General features: G+C 45.5%; 1 pseudogene; it reads left to right on the top strand.

The window, feature by feature from the left end:
* Positions 1–10293: 10293 nt before the first annotated feature.
* On the top strand, positions 10294–11668 carry LOC137298639 (uncharacterized; annotated as a pseudogene).
* Positions 11669–15706: the final 4038 nt, after the last annotated feature.

Raw genomic sequence — 15706 nt, forward strand, 5'->3', positions numbered from 1 at the left:
GTGGTGGGTTATAACAACAAAATAGTCATAGCCACGGCGGACCAAAAGTTGGGTATCAACCCCGATATTAACACCCCCTATATCCCACACATCCCACCACGTGAAAAGGGTATAGTGGCGCCACCCCCGGAGCCTAAAATTCAACCAACACCACACCCCCATATGCATGTGGGGGTACCACCCTATCAGCAGCATATCGATAATAAAACGGCCCTAGTGGTTGGTGGGGTAACTTTGGGACTTATTTGGTTAAAGATTTCTTAGCCGCTACGTACACCAGACCCGCCACGGCGACGATGGCTGCCCACAGGTTTTGACTGAGCCACATGGCAGTTTTAGACAGAGCGCTCAACAACCACGAGACGATGCTACCCAGGATGCCGGGAAGGGCTTCGGCGGCTTTACCAGCCAGTTTAGCTAGGCCTTCCCCGAGTTTTTTTATCCAGTCTTTAATACCCCCACCGGGGTGTGTGGGGGGAACTCCCCCACTGGCAGGCCCCACAGGGGTTCCTCCCACCAGTGACACCACCAGGGTTGATATGATGAAACCCAATGCAGTCAGAATACTGGCGATGGTGATCCCTTGCTCCCGGAACAAGTTGTATCCTCGTTCAGTATTCTATCGATTGTTTCCCGAATACGACTGATCTGGGATCGAAGCTGTTCACGATTCGAGGAAGCGGCTTCCAATCGTGTACGTCTCTCGTCTTCTAAATCACGTAGTCGTTCATTGATACGACGCTTCATATCATCGTTTTCAGTTTCGTTGAGTTTGGTTTTTTCCCTAGCGATGTGCTCGTCGATTTCGTTCAGTTTCCCCATGTTGTTCATGAGTTCTCCACGCACGCGTTTCACGGCTTCGTCTAAGCCGCGCAGTTCCCTTACCGGAAAGTCAAACCCCGGTAACGGTTTGTCCCAGTAGGTGCTCAACAGTTTTTCTATGCTGTCCGAGGCTTCTGTAGCACACTGTGGTGTCATTTCATCTCTAATGGTGAGGTGGGATCTGGTAGCTTGCAGATCTTCTTTAACGGCCTTAGGTATTGCACCACCGTAATCATTCATGTTTAGATTTTTACGGATAAATTCGACACCATGGCGGCTGGCTAGAGTTGACAAGGCCAGTGGTTTTTTATTGCTCTTGTTAAAGAGGTCAACCCCTGGGTCAGACTTAAGGCGTAGAACACCCTTTGTATCAATAAAAAAATTCTTATGGTATCGACCCTGTGGTTCAACGTAGTTTTTATCTCTTCTTAAACTTTCGTAATAATCATTTACCGTTGTTTCCAAGAGTTCTTGGTTCAATGGTGAACTAGTAAATGAGGTCTCCTGCTCATCATCGAATGCCTGGGCACTAGCGCCCGGCATCTCCTCCATAGGTATGTCTTCATCCATTAGTATTAAAAATATATTTCTTTTATATAACAATGTACGGCAGAAAATTAGATCCTTTCAGAAGATTGAGAGAGCCATTAGGCGCCAGAGCCGTGCGTCAGTCGGTGACCATCACCAACAATCCCAGCAAGATAGACCAGAATCAAACTCTGCTGGTTAGATTTCCAAACCTTGGTGAGAATGACCTCATTGTACCAGGCACTGTTCGACTGGCGTTCAATATCACGTTGACCTCCGACAACGACAAACGCGAGCTAGTGCGTAACGTGGGTCGAGCTATCATCAAGAAAACGACCGTCAAGATCAGCGGTAACGAGGTGCTGAGCATCGACGACAGCGACGTGTTTCACTGCTACAGGGATCTCTGGAAAAGCGAGGGAGAACGAGTCAATGATGTGTACCAGGGTATCAGCAAATCAACCCGGGCGCGCATAGGGTATGTCTTCACGCCAGACCAGCAAGACAAGCTATCGGACGGTGAAAAGGCCATCGCTCGAGCATACGGGAATCGATTCTGCGTGCCGCTCGACTTCGAGTTGCTCACGGGACACGCGCCGTTTTACCAGGCCGCACTGGGTGATAGGCTCGAATACGAGCTCACGTTTAACGATTATAGCAAAGTAGTGCGTACGCCGAACGGTGATGAGGCCAGTTATGCCATAGACAACATCTCTCTGGAGTTCGACATGGTCACTAGCCCGGAGCTGGCCAGGCAGGTTCGAAGCCAGTACTCTGGAAAGATGGCTATCCTGTACGATCGCGTACTGAGGCATAGGTCAGTCGTGCGAGATAAGAGCGACACTGTGTGGAATATCAACCTGAACGTGCCGGCGCGATCGATGAAAGGTATCCTGGTCGTCCCCGTGGAGTATTACGAGCCATTCCGGAGGGACAGCGAGAAGTTTTTCAACCCCGAGATTGAAAAGGTGGAAGTGACCATCGAGGGCGTGCCCAACCAGCTGTTCAGTCATGGTATGAGACCCCACCAGCAGTGGGATGAGATAAAAAAGCTACCAGTTGGGGACTACATAACAAAGGACCTGGACCTCGGCTCCGTGCAGATCGGTGAATACCTGACCACCAAGTACGCCCTATGGTTGGACATGCGATCCACGGATGATGATAAACTGCACGGTAGCGGGCGTCGTATAGATAACGGCAGCGAAGGGATAACCATTGAGATTACTAAGAAGGCTCAAACCGCTGGTAAGTTGAAATTATATCTGTACGTTATTATGGACGCGCAACTTAATATAGACAATGGGAGATTCGTGCAAGCCATCTACTAGTGGGGGAGACCCCCAGGGGTACCCACAACTCCCCACTGACCCACACTGCGCCATAGTGTGCGGGCAGACTGGCTGTGGGAAGACCGTTTTCGTGTTGGATATGTTGGAGAGTTACTACAAGGATGTGTTCGATAACATCGTTATCATGTGCCCTACTCTGAGCATGAATAAAACGTACGCGCGACCTTGGGTGATGACGGACCCGGACGTACACAAAATCGACCCTGGGACACGCCTGCAGGACTGGTTGAAAGCTCTTCACGAGAAATTTAAAGGGGAACCGACGCTGTTCATACTGGACGACTGCAGCGCTAATCGCGAGATAACAAAAAAGAGAGACATGCTATCGTACCTGGCCTTCTCCGGCCGGCATGCAAATCACAGCGTCTGGGTGCTAACGCAGAAGTTCAACTCGGTGTTGAAAGACCTCAGGGAGCAGACGCGATGGGTGGCCTTATTTCACTGCAAGGACAGGGATTCGTTCGAGGAGTGTTTGAGAGAGAACGATGTGATGAGCAAATTAGAACGGGAACGGGTGAAAAAACAGCTCGCTGAAACTAAACACGCTAAGCTCGTGCTAAAGACCGACCAACCAGTAGCATATAGAGTGTGCTAAAGCTAAGCAAAGCTAAGCAAAGCTAAGCAAAGCTAAGCAAAGCTAAGTATATAGCTATGATATTTGAAGTATTTGTCGTGTGCAACTTAACCTTCATTTCTCTGTGTTTTGTCTGTATCGGGTATTATATAGTTAAAACTAAATCTTACTTGTTATATTATAAGATGGAGTGTGAGGAATTGCTCGAACAGTTGGGGGTCTCCCCCACGCCGCCGGCAGGCCCCACTGATGACAAGCGAGAGAAACTGGTGGCGTTGGCTGTTGGCGGCAAAGCCAAACATTACTTTGGGGACTACACTCCGGATAAAATTCACAAAATGTCAGCCGAAGAAATTGATAAGCTGTACGCTAGATACGAGTCCCGGCTCGGAGCAGAAATGACAAAGACAATAGGATCGGCTATGACCCAGATATACACCGGTATTGTATCACACTTCCTTCCCATTCCACCAGAGCGCCGACTTTACCTGTGGGAGGACCTCGAGAAAGACCCTTTTATCGAACACGCCGTGAGCTCTATCAGCTGCGGGCTGTACCACAAATATGGTATGTTGTTGGCTCCAGTGACGGCGGCGATTATCACGGCAAAACATTGTCAATTTGAGAGAAAGAATAATAATAATAGTATAGATGGATGCTGCTCCCGAGGTGATGGAAGTGACACAGGAACCAGTGAGGGAAACCCCTCCAGAGGTGAGGGAAGTGACCCCCACAGTAACCAGGCAGAAGAATCCTAAGAGAGTAGCTGCCGGTAAAAAACGGTGGTGTAACCAACATAAAGTGACCAACCCAACCCGACTGTTGTTGGCTGTAGGCGTAACTGCTGCCGTGGTTATAACATGGTTATACGTGGGGGTACCCTCCCACAGTGAGCCACCACCCAACAGTGAGGTAACCCCCAACAGTGGGGGTGTGGGGGTATCCCCCACTATTGACCCGCATATCATGTTATAATTTTAATATTTTATATCATATACATAATGTCTGAGGGGAAAACGTTCGTCAACGACGCATACCACGCCACAGTGGTCGCCAGTCTAGCCGTAGGGTACGCTCGGTTGACTAAAATGGTGCTTAAACAACCAACTATCAAGCTAGATTTCAACCTGCAGGATATGGGTATGCTCATAATGAACCTTGGTATGGCGATGGCCACAAAAGACATCCTAGTAAAACAAGGAATAATACCTGATAATATAATGAAATAAATATAGGGATGGCCACGATAGCTATGATGGTCGGTGGGGCGTTAGTGAATGCCCTGGCATTTTCCGGGAGTAATTTCCTCTTCTCTAAACTACGAGATGATCACGCGGCTGAAATACAGGAAGAAAGGAAGCGACACGATCTCGCTACTGAGAAATTACAAAGAGCACAGGCCGAGTACGCTAAAAAACGCCTCCAGAGGATCGATTTTATTAACGAACAACTCAAGCGTGAAAACCATGCCATTAAAACATTCAACGATGTCGATGAAGCAATGAAAGAATACTACCTACTAACTGGTAAACAATTGGAACCGCTCAATAAACCCACACTCGCTCAGTACTACACACCATCCAAGGGACAAATGAATCGTGAACTGGGCTTCATAGTGTTGGGTATAGCAGCTACTGCGTTGGTTGCGAAGCAATTAAATTAAAATACCTATATAAGTAAACATGAGACCCGCTCCATACCGATGCGAATACATACTTATGGGGAAGACCGAGGCCTGTGGTAGGAAATGCAGGAATCAGGGGTTCTGTTGTTTCCATATGGGAAGTCCTAACTACACGTGTTCTGTGTGTGGTATCGGGGTTAAAGGACACTACTGTCTATGTAAAGCTCACGGAGCGAACGTAGTCAGACATCAACTCATCTACGAGAATAAAAAAGGCTACATAAAAGAACGTAGGCGACTGCTCAAGATAGACTCCAGTGTGTGAAAGGGTTACCTCCCCTTACTGTGAACCAATTAGACATTGGTTCTCTTAGGTGTAAACACGATGTCTACTGTAAGCGAGCTCAAGCGGGTCGCAAAACAGAGAGGTGTGATCGGGTATTCTAGAATGCGGAAGTCAGCATTGCTGAGATTACTAGGTTTAGAAGCCCCTCCTACAGTAAAACAATTAAAAGCTCAAGCAAAACAGCTTGGATACACGGGTTATTCAAACCTGGGGAGAGCCGGGTTAACTGCATTGTTATCACATGCCCCCGTAGCACGTCCCACTGTAAAACAACTGAAAGTCGAGGCACACGATTTGGGTTTAGGCGGGTATTCCCGTATGAGAAAACCACAGCTTGTAGAATTATTACGACAGAATAGAGCTATTGACCTACAGTTCGTGCGCACTGAGCGCGCTGTAGGCAACTATTTGAGAGGTTGGCGCATGCACGTTGATAGAAACATAGACATTACAGATATCAAGCCTCTGATAGCTGATAAGGTCAACCAGGAACTAAATAATCTAGGAAGTATCAAGTTTCAGATCACAGTGAAAATGTCGCTCGATAAGCAGGTTGGGGGCCCCACAGGGGCCACTGAGTATGTTCAGCCTTACTTCCGAGGTCAACAAGAGGTCGCCACACATACAGAGACCATTGATACATCAATCGATACCAGTTTTCAGCAGATACGAGAATACCTAGAACGCTACACACACTTGGGGTCCGGGTGGGTTGTAGATAAAATCGATAATGTCTATCTAGACATAGCTAACTACGTGCCGTTCAGAGGCGGGTCATACCTAGCCTTGCCTCCCTACTATAGAAACAAACATGCCATAGTAAACGTTAAGAATAGAGGAAACGATTGCCTGAGGTTAGCTATCAGGTCAGCCTTATTTCCAGCTGGCACTCATTCAGATAGGCTTTCTAGCTATCCCCAAGACGATGGGCTCAACTGGGATGGTATAGATGAACCCACCCCCATATCCCAGATCACTAAAGTAGAAAAACAGAATAATCTGGCTATAAATGTCTTTGGGCACGAAGGTAACACAACAATAGTACACAGGGTCAGCCCGGTGAAGGATCGCCAAGTTATCAATATATTCATGATCCAGCGAGGTGACAAGTATCACTACACATGGATAAAACACTTTAGCAAGCTGTTGTATGACCGATCAGCATACAAAGGAAAGACCCACTTCTGTGAACGATGTCTACATGGCTTCACCCGAGCTGATTTATTAGAATCCCACCGGGATGATTGTCAAGGTGTGGGGCAGACGGCCATACGAGTCGACATGCCTAAGGAAGGTGACAATATCCTAAAATTCAATAACCACAAGAACCAAATGTCTGTGCCTTATATTATATATGCCGACTTCGAAGCCTTAGTTGTGGGGAATACCCCCAGTGGTGCCGCCGGCGAGGCTCCCTTCACCCACAAAACACAAGAGCATAAAGCCTGTTCGTTTGGATACATTGTCGTCCGTTGTGATGGGGAAACGAAAGCTCCGGTAGTGTATAGGGGCCCTGACGCGGCTGAAAGGTTTCTAAAGTGTTTGCAGGAGGAAGAAAAAATTATTAGGAATGCATTGTATAAAATCGCTCCCATGCGTCTGACCCGAGTCGACAGGCTAGCCCACGCTAGTAGCACTAACTGTCACGTGTGTGACTCACCACTTAACGGTGATTCGGTGAGAGATCACTGTCACATAACTGGTAAGTATAGAGGCGCCGCTCACAACGCGTGCAACCTCAAGCTTAAAATCAACCCTAAGACAATAAACATCCCCGTTGTCTTTCACAACTTGAGAGGGTACGACTCACACTTGATCATGCAGGCCATCGCGAAAATCGATGGTAATATAACGTGCATCCCCAACAACATGGAGAGATACATCTCCTTCAGCTTAAACGGACTTAGGTTCATTGACTCGTTTCAGTTCCTCCTGTCATCACTCGACAGTCTGGTCAAGGCCAACAATACCTTCCCTATCACCGATCGATACACAGACGCCGAGACTAGACCCCTGCTTATGAGGAAGGGTGTGTACCCCTATGAGTACATAGATAGTTGGGTCAAGTTCACCGAGACCAGACTACCCCCTATTGACTGCTTTTATAGCAAGCTGAATGAGGCGTCCGTCTCACGAGATGATTACTCGCACGCGACTAACGTATGGAATAAACTGGGTTGTAAGAACCTGGGTGATTATCACGACCTGTACTTGAGGACAGATGTACTGCTGTTAGCCGACGTGTTTGAAACGTTTAGGCGGACATGTTTCAAGCAGTATAAACTCGACCCCGCATGGTATTACACCAGCCCAGGTCTGTCGTGGGACGCCTTGCTTAAAAAGACCGGAGTTAATTTGGAATTGCTCACAGATTACGACATGCACCTATTCATTGAGAAAGGTTTGCGAGGTGGGATTTCCATGGCATCCAAACGATACGCGAAAGCAAATAATCAATACGTGAAAGGTTACGATCCTAACAAACCAACCAATCACATTCTCTACCTCGACGCAAACAACCTGTACGGCTGGGCCATGAGTCAGTATCTACCTACAGGGGGATTCGAATGGGTACCCCACGTTGATGTTATGGGGGTTGCACCAGATTCGAACAAAGGTTATATCCTCGAGGTTGACTTAGAGTATCCCAAGGAATTACACACATCGCACAACAGCTACCCCCTGGCCCCCGAACGTATGAGGGTTAACCCAGACTGGATGTCTGAGTACCAACATAACTTGTCAGGTGGGCGTGTGACAGACGTTGAAAAACTCGTGCCTAACTTAATGAATAAGACCAAGTACATCGTTCACTATCGCAACCTACAGCTGTACCTGTCGTTGGGTATGAGGCTGACCAAAATACACAGGGTGCTCATGTTCGACCAGAGTCCATGGATGGAGCCCTACATCAGAATGAACACAGACCTACGAAAAGAAGCCACCAGTGATTTTGAGAAAAATCTCTACAAGCTCATGAACAACTCGGTGTTTGGTAAGACTATGGAGAACCTGAGGAAACGCGTGACCGTGAAGCTGGTTCGGTCGAGTGAGGAAGACAAGCTCAGGAGATTGATAGCCAGTCCGGCATTCAACCGTAGTAAGATATTCACAGACAACCTGGTTGCCCTACACATGAAGAAAAGTCACATAAAATTCAACCGGCCTGTTTACGTGGGGATGAGCATCCTCGATTTATCCAAACACCTGATGTACGACTTTTACTACAACGAGCTCAAGAAACAGTACGGCGACAGGTGTGAAGTGCTGTACACTGACACGGATTCCCTGCTGATGGAGATTCGAACCGAGGACGTGTACGAGGACATGAAAAAACACCTTGATTTATACGACACCAGCGATTACCCTAAGACCCATGCCATACACAGTACTGTAAATAAAAAGGTCCTAGGTAAGATGAAGGACGAGTGTGCTGGCACGCCCATAGCCGAGTACATAGGGTTGAGACCGAAGATGTACTCCATACTGAAAGCCGACAATAGTGAGATCCGGAAGGCTAAGGGGGTTAAGAAGTATGTGGTGAAACAACACATCAAACACGCCAGATTCAAGGAAGCCCTGTTCAAGACCCGTACCTTTAGGCATAAAATGAACACACTTAGAAGTGATGGACATAAGATATACGGACTGACTATAAACAAGACGTCCCTGTCGCCTATGGACACGAAACGTTGGATAGCTATTGATGGGATAAACACATATGCATATGGACATGAAAAAATTTGAGGCTATTTACTACAGCCCACGTGGGTACTGGAAAGGAGCTAGCGCAGTAGATAAGCTAGCTAAAATAGCGCGAGTACCCCCGGAGGAAGCCAAAGCGTGGCTTGAAAAACAAGCCCTGTGGCAGATCTATTTGCCGGCACCACGCTACGTGCCTAGAAGGAGGTTCGGTATTAACATACCTAATAGCGTTCACCAGGCAGACCTACTGTTCCTACCCCACGACAAGAGGTACAAGTATGCCTTAACCGTAGTGGACGTAGCCAGTCGTTACAAGGAAGCCGAACCCTTGACCACGAAAGATTCGGCCCAGGTAGTCAGAGGATTCGAACGCATATACAAACGCAGTCCGCTGACGTGGCCAACAGAGCTGCAAGTTGATCCCGGACGGGAGTTCATGGGTGCCGTGTCACAACTGCTAGCCAAACACGATACAAAGGTCAGGCGTGGCACGGCCGGAGCCCATCGCAGCCAAGCCATAGTTGAGAGATTTAATAGGACTTTGGCTGAGCGCTTGTTCGGCTATCAGTATGCTAGGGAGATGGCCACCCCTGGAAAACGATCGACTGAATGGGTCACGAGGTTACCCAAGGTGGTGTCGGCAATCAACCATGAAGTCACCCGTCTCACCGGTAAGAAACCGGCAGACGCTATCAAACTAAAATCAATAGTTGCAGAGTCGGCCGCTCCATTGCGTGGGAAGGAGAAACAGATACCAGATAGGGCCCTAGTGAGGTATCTATACCAGCCGGGGGAACACGAGGGTGATAGCCGTAAGCGGGCCACCGATCCTATATGGTCAGTCAAAACTTACAACATAGATAAAGTGGATATGAAAGCCGACGAACCTAACTTGTACTACTTGAGGGATGGGCCGGGTAGGGGGTTTGTAAGAGAAGAATTATTGATCGTACCGTACGGCACAGTGTTACCTCCAACCAATACAAAGTAGGCATAGTAATTACCGCCAACTTTTTTGTAGTAGGGGTAATAGTAGCAAGAGCTAATGACCCAACCAAAGCCTTATTTAGTAAATAAGGCTTTGTAGAGACATTTCTTGAAAGTGGTCCAGAACCCCTATTCCCTATACTACTAATTATTTCAAATTGAGAAGTATAAAGAGTGTGTTTATATAAGTATGCACATTTTCCCCTTAAAAACAGCTGGGGGAGAAGTGAGAACCCCTATTGTCAGAAGGATTAACTACTTGATCACTTAACTATCTCAACTATAATCTCAACTGATATCTTGTGTTGAGACATGTTATATATGTGCTGCAAAATGTCCATCATTTACCACAACCATGTCAGGTTTGCAGAAAGTGGAATATATAACATCGCGCGCAGAGAGGTTCTCTTCAAGTGTTGTTCGATAACTACCTGTTCAATAGGAACAAAACCACCACCACTGCCCACTGGAGATGTGTTGTCAAGACTTGCACAGGCAAGTGCACTACAGTAGGAGATTATGTAAAGAATTCCACAGAACACAATCACCCGCCGCCGGACAGTACAAGACTGAAATTCGACAGTTCCATGAGGAAGCGTGCTCGAGAAGAACCTACAACATCCATACCAGCCCCTTACCAAGACGAACTCCTGAAGTACCACCAAGAAGATGCATCCCACCTTCCTTCCTACTCCACTCTCGACAGTGCCTTGTACAGGCATAGGAGTCACACCATCCCGAGACTACCCCAGACCCTTGTGGACGTTAACCTAATATGGAGTGTGGACACAAACATTGGACTCTGAGCGATTCCTACTCTTTTCTGATGGTGATGACGACAAGATTGTTGTCTTTGCGTTTGACGCCCACCTACAAGCTCTTCAGTCAACCTCAACTATCTACATGGATGGAACATTTGCTGCCAGTCCTGATCTGTGGGATCAGTTATACATCATCCATGCGAGGGTTGGCTCGTCATCTTATCCCTTGATGTATGCCCTTATGCCGAGTCGGACCATTGCTGCCTACCGTCGTCTCCTGAGTCTTCTCAAGACTCATGTTCAACAGCTCCTGAACAGACCTCTAGCTCCAGCCAAGGTTCAGACTGACTTTGAGATGGCCGCTATCAGAGCCGTTCAGAGGGAGTTTCCTGCTGCTGAAGTGAAAGGATGTTTCTTTCATTATTCCCAGGCTGGCGCAAGGTACAGAACCTCGGTCTTGGTGACAGCTACCGCCACGACCCCGAAGTTGAAAGATGGATTCGGCGTGCGTCTGCCCTGCCTCTACTGCCTCAAGCCTCTGCCCAGAATGTTTGGCTTGACGTCATGAACTCAAGCCCTGATGTGCCAGCTGCTGTTGCCTTCCATGACTACATGGTCACGACATGGGTAGACGATGATGCTCTCTTCAGGCTTCCCACATGGAATCACCATGAAACCTTTGGCCCGAGGACAAACAACTGCTTTGAGGGTTTCAACAGTCGCCTGAATGCCAGCCTCTCAAGTCGTCACCCAAACATCCACAGACTCATCGAGATCCTCAAGAAGATTGAGAAGGCTGACAAACTGAAGATCTCCCAGATTGACTTTGGTGCCGCTCCCCCGCCACGCAAGAGGGTCTACAGGGAGATTAACCATCGGCTCGGTCGCTTGAGGGATCAGTTGCAACAAGGCATTAAGACCTCCATACAGTATTTGGATGCTGTTGGGAAGCTTGTAAAACTTGGTTGAAGTGAACAGTAGACAGTGAACGATGGACAGAAGTGAATGAAATGATACAGTGATAGTGCTAAAATGACTCTTATTTTTACTCTGACTTTTTCATTGTAAACAAATAAATGCTTGAATCAAAGTTGTGTTATGTTTTCTTGGTAATTAATGAATCGGGTTAGGTGTGTTATGTTTTCTTGGTAATTAATGAATCGGGTTAGTCCATTTAATTGTTAGGGGAGCTGTGGTCAGCCTACCTTGAAAAATACCTTCTGACTAATGGGGCTTCTGACTAATGGGGGGACACCTTTCACACACGAGTATAAACTGAATCACACTGGTAAAGATTTAACACAGTGCATTTGGCTTTCAAGGTTATCAGTTTTTCTCACAAGTTGAACTTTATCTAGAAATCAGTTGCATGTTAAAAGGAAGCAATGAAATATATGTCGTTTCGTGTTCCCGTTGTTCAAACAGGACATAAATTTAAGAGTGTTCAGTTATGATTAAGGTCATAGTCAGATAATCGGTCTAGAAAAAAAAGAGGGAACATAAGATTATACCATTAAATTGATAAATTCATTAGTGAAATATCGAAGGTGGGTATCACATAGCAATCACGTTTATAAGTAACAAATGTGCACATCTATTATTCATAATTCGAAACAGTCCGTACACCGACGATTTAAACGTGTTGGGATTGTATGCTCATAAATCATTTTATGGAAACAGGTGTGCAAATAATACACTGAATTTAAAAGTAGTTTTAGTAAGAATAAAAACATGACCAATCATATAAAAATTCATCAAATCGCAACCATGAATACAACCTAATCCTGACTTATTGTCCACCATGCGGACATGACCGCCACAGCTGTGCACGTGTATGCACAGGTATGTACAGGTGTTACTAAGTGATTTGTGCACATTGTGAACACACATGTAAATATATATAACGTTATGATATTAGGATCGTGTGTTTTTGGTCTGGATGATAACATTTTGACAAAGGAAACATGGAGATCGTTGGACATTACAAAGGAAATATTTCTGACCTTACCTTCGTGCATCGGCCTTGAAGTTGGTATGAATAATTGAGGCGTTTCTCCTTCCTTCGCTGCTGTCAGCTGATAAAGATCGTTCCCCCAATCAGATCGCAAGTCATTTATTTTGTGCGAGCGTTGAATGTGATAGACATGTCCACTGTAACAAATGGTGTTAAATCGGAACATGGGCGAGAGTTAGTTACGTAAGACGCTCAATGGAAAGAGTGAGTGGGTGAGTTTAATTTTACGCCGCACTCAGCAATTTTCCAGCTACACGGCGGTGGTCTGTACATAATCGACTCTGGACCAGACAATCCAGTGATCAGCATCATGAGTATCAATGACATGTGTCAACCAAGTCAACGAGCCTGAGTGGGAGAGGTAGCATTGGGTTGATTATTAAGATGTTTAAGAGTGTGCGTTTGTTTCAATGTTTAGCGGAATTTGAACAAAGTGTGTGTCTGCAAGTGCTAAAATTGGACGCTTATTTGAAAGAGCGAGTATGTCACACAAATCAGTAATGTGAGCGAGGCACGAGTCGGCTTGTTGTACCAGGGGCCCTCTGTCGGACCTCGTCATTCTGCCATTCATAGATGATCCTGCACTGACACTTCACTATAACGATATATAGTTTGTGATCTTATGGTAACACCGCTGTTGACTCAATGCCCTGCCCTGCCCTGCCCTGCCCTGCAAGAACTTGGGCAAGCTACGACTTTCGGCAGGTGTTCCGACAGGTTCTCTTGCCTATGAAGAGGAGACGCTGTGTTGCCGTCGCGGTCACAATAGGATGTCACACTGGTTATCAACTTCTGTTCAAGCAGTTATATCAGTCTGAAACTAATGTTGTAGCCTCACGGAACGTCATGCATTATTTGTCCAATGATGCCGCCATCCAGTTTTCATCGTCAGTACAATTGCTTCGATGATAGCAGTGTGACACATATCTGTACTCATAATAAAGCACACACTACTTCCATTCTTGGATTCAATTCGATAATTGTTACGTTTTTAATTGAGTGCAATAGTTTTAAAATCACATTAATCCATACATACTCATACATAAAAATTCAAGTCAGTGGTATTGCTGTATGATCCGTACGATCCATGGCTAATCCAGACGTATAAATTGCTTGCGAGCCATGCGTCGACATAAATGTGCTTCGAAAAGAGAAACGCCACAAAGAGATGTAAGGAATCGTGTCATAATGAAGGTATCTCTCAACATCATCGATGGTCTAACGGAGAGAAAGTTGATAGAAAGTTGCAAGGAAAGCGGAAGGTTCGATTCCCTCCGCGTCTTATACGAAATGCGTCATATGGTTTCCTACTAGTTATATGTACTCTGCTTCGCATCGAACTGCCACTGTCTACCTTAACCTCCCTCCCCCTCCTCCCCCTCCCACACCACACCTCCCCACAGAGAATGTGATATTGCTGGCATACTGTCATAAGAGGCCAAGAAGCTTAATCAAACAAGCGCATTATTTGAACATAAGCCCAAACACTCTGAGGTAGTCGCGTGACTATGCAAGACAATGCAAGATATAACAATAATTTATATGCAGCATTTCAATCTGCTGGGGTTGCTACTCACCTGTGTTATGAGAAGGGGATATATGGCAACAGTACAGTCAAGACAAATACTAATTACCACAACATTTAACCTGAAATATTTGCTTCAGCGATATAAATCTTAGCTGTCTCTTAATGCAGTAAAGCTATAGAACATTAATATTATTTATGCAGTAGTAATTGGTGGTCATGTCCTAAGAAGACATCTGTTATCCGAACTTTCTATGTTATATCATGTGCTGCACTTTGGTCTCAGGACGTAGCAACGGATAGTAAAATGGACTCTGGCCTACCCTGCAAATTCGTCCCTTCGGATGGAAACGATCGGACATATTACAATATTTTAATTAACTCCATTGAACACAAAAAAATTAAAAGATACTACTTTCCTACTAACATGTTTATTCATAGACAACATAAAACTAATTCCAATTATACTAACTTTATCATATTTTCAAAAAGGGTTTGGTTTGTTAATTGAAAATGGAAAACAGCAGATAATGATAGTTTAACTACCTTATATTTCAAAACACAAACGATTAATTGGTGACAATAAGACCTCCTGCTGTCAAAGTAATCGTTTTTCAGTTTTGCAGATGCATTTATACATGTAAGAATCAATCGATCCCTCTTTACTGTTTCGTAGAAAGCACCTTGTAAGACGTGGGGCTGATAACAGTCTGATAACGATTGAATCTAATCTTAGACCCTATAAATACAGCTACCCACTTTCTCCAGTCACAGAGCAGACCAGAGAAAAAGAGTAATATATTAGTGGAGTCTCCTGTGAGATATCGACGGAGTCATGTAAATCCTAATATTTAAAAAAAATTCCACGCGACACAACTTAGGAACTCTGTCTTAAATATCTGAGAATATATAAGTAAACTCTGAAATAAAGGAAATGCAAAGACCAAAAGAAGGAACTGTATTAAATGTATTGAAGAGTACATGTTACAAACGTCGATTAAGACTGAACATAGATGAAGAAAATCATATCTCAAAAGATATGATGGCATGGCTCGCTACTTCCACTATGGTCTTCGCCATGCTTGTGGCATGGACCAGTCACTTCCCACTCGTAATCTCCAATATGTGATTTTGAAAGAAAATATCAGACTTGAGCATGTAATGTCGACTTTGCAATGAATACACAGAGAATTCCAACACCTTGTCATTGGATGCCTTTCTTGGGCACAAACAGCATTTCGTACAAGACATGATGGCATGGCCCGCTGCTTTTACTACCGTTTCCGCCATGCCTGCGGCTTTGACTCCGAGATGCATCCATGGTACGACCCTGAATATGTCCAGGGCGTCCTGGAAAATTATGCTTTGCAGAGTATGCCCATATACAGCCTAGGAAGAATTCCAGAAAAAAGAAAAAAATATTGTCCTTTTTTCACAGAGCCTATGGATTTACACATATCACTGAATA

This window comes from Haliotis asinina, chromosome 10 (assembly GCF_037392515.1).
Source record: "Haliotis asinina isolate JCU_RB_2024 chromosome 10, JCU_Hal_asi_v2, whole genome shotgun sequence".
Lineage (NCBI taxonomy): Eukaryota > Metazoa > Mollusca > Gastropoda > Lepetellida > Haliotidae > Haliotis > Haliotis asinina.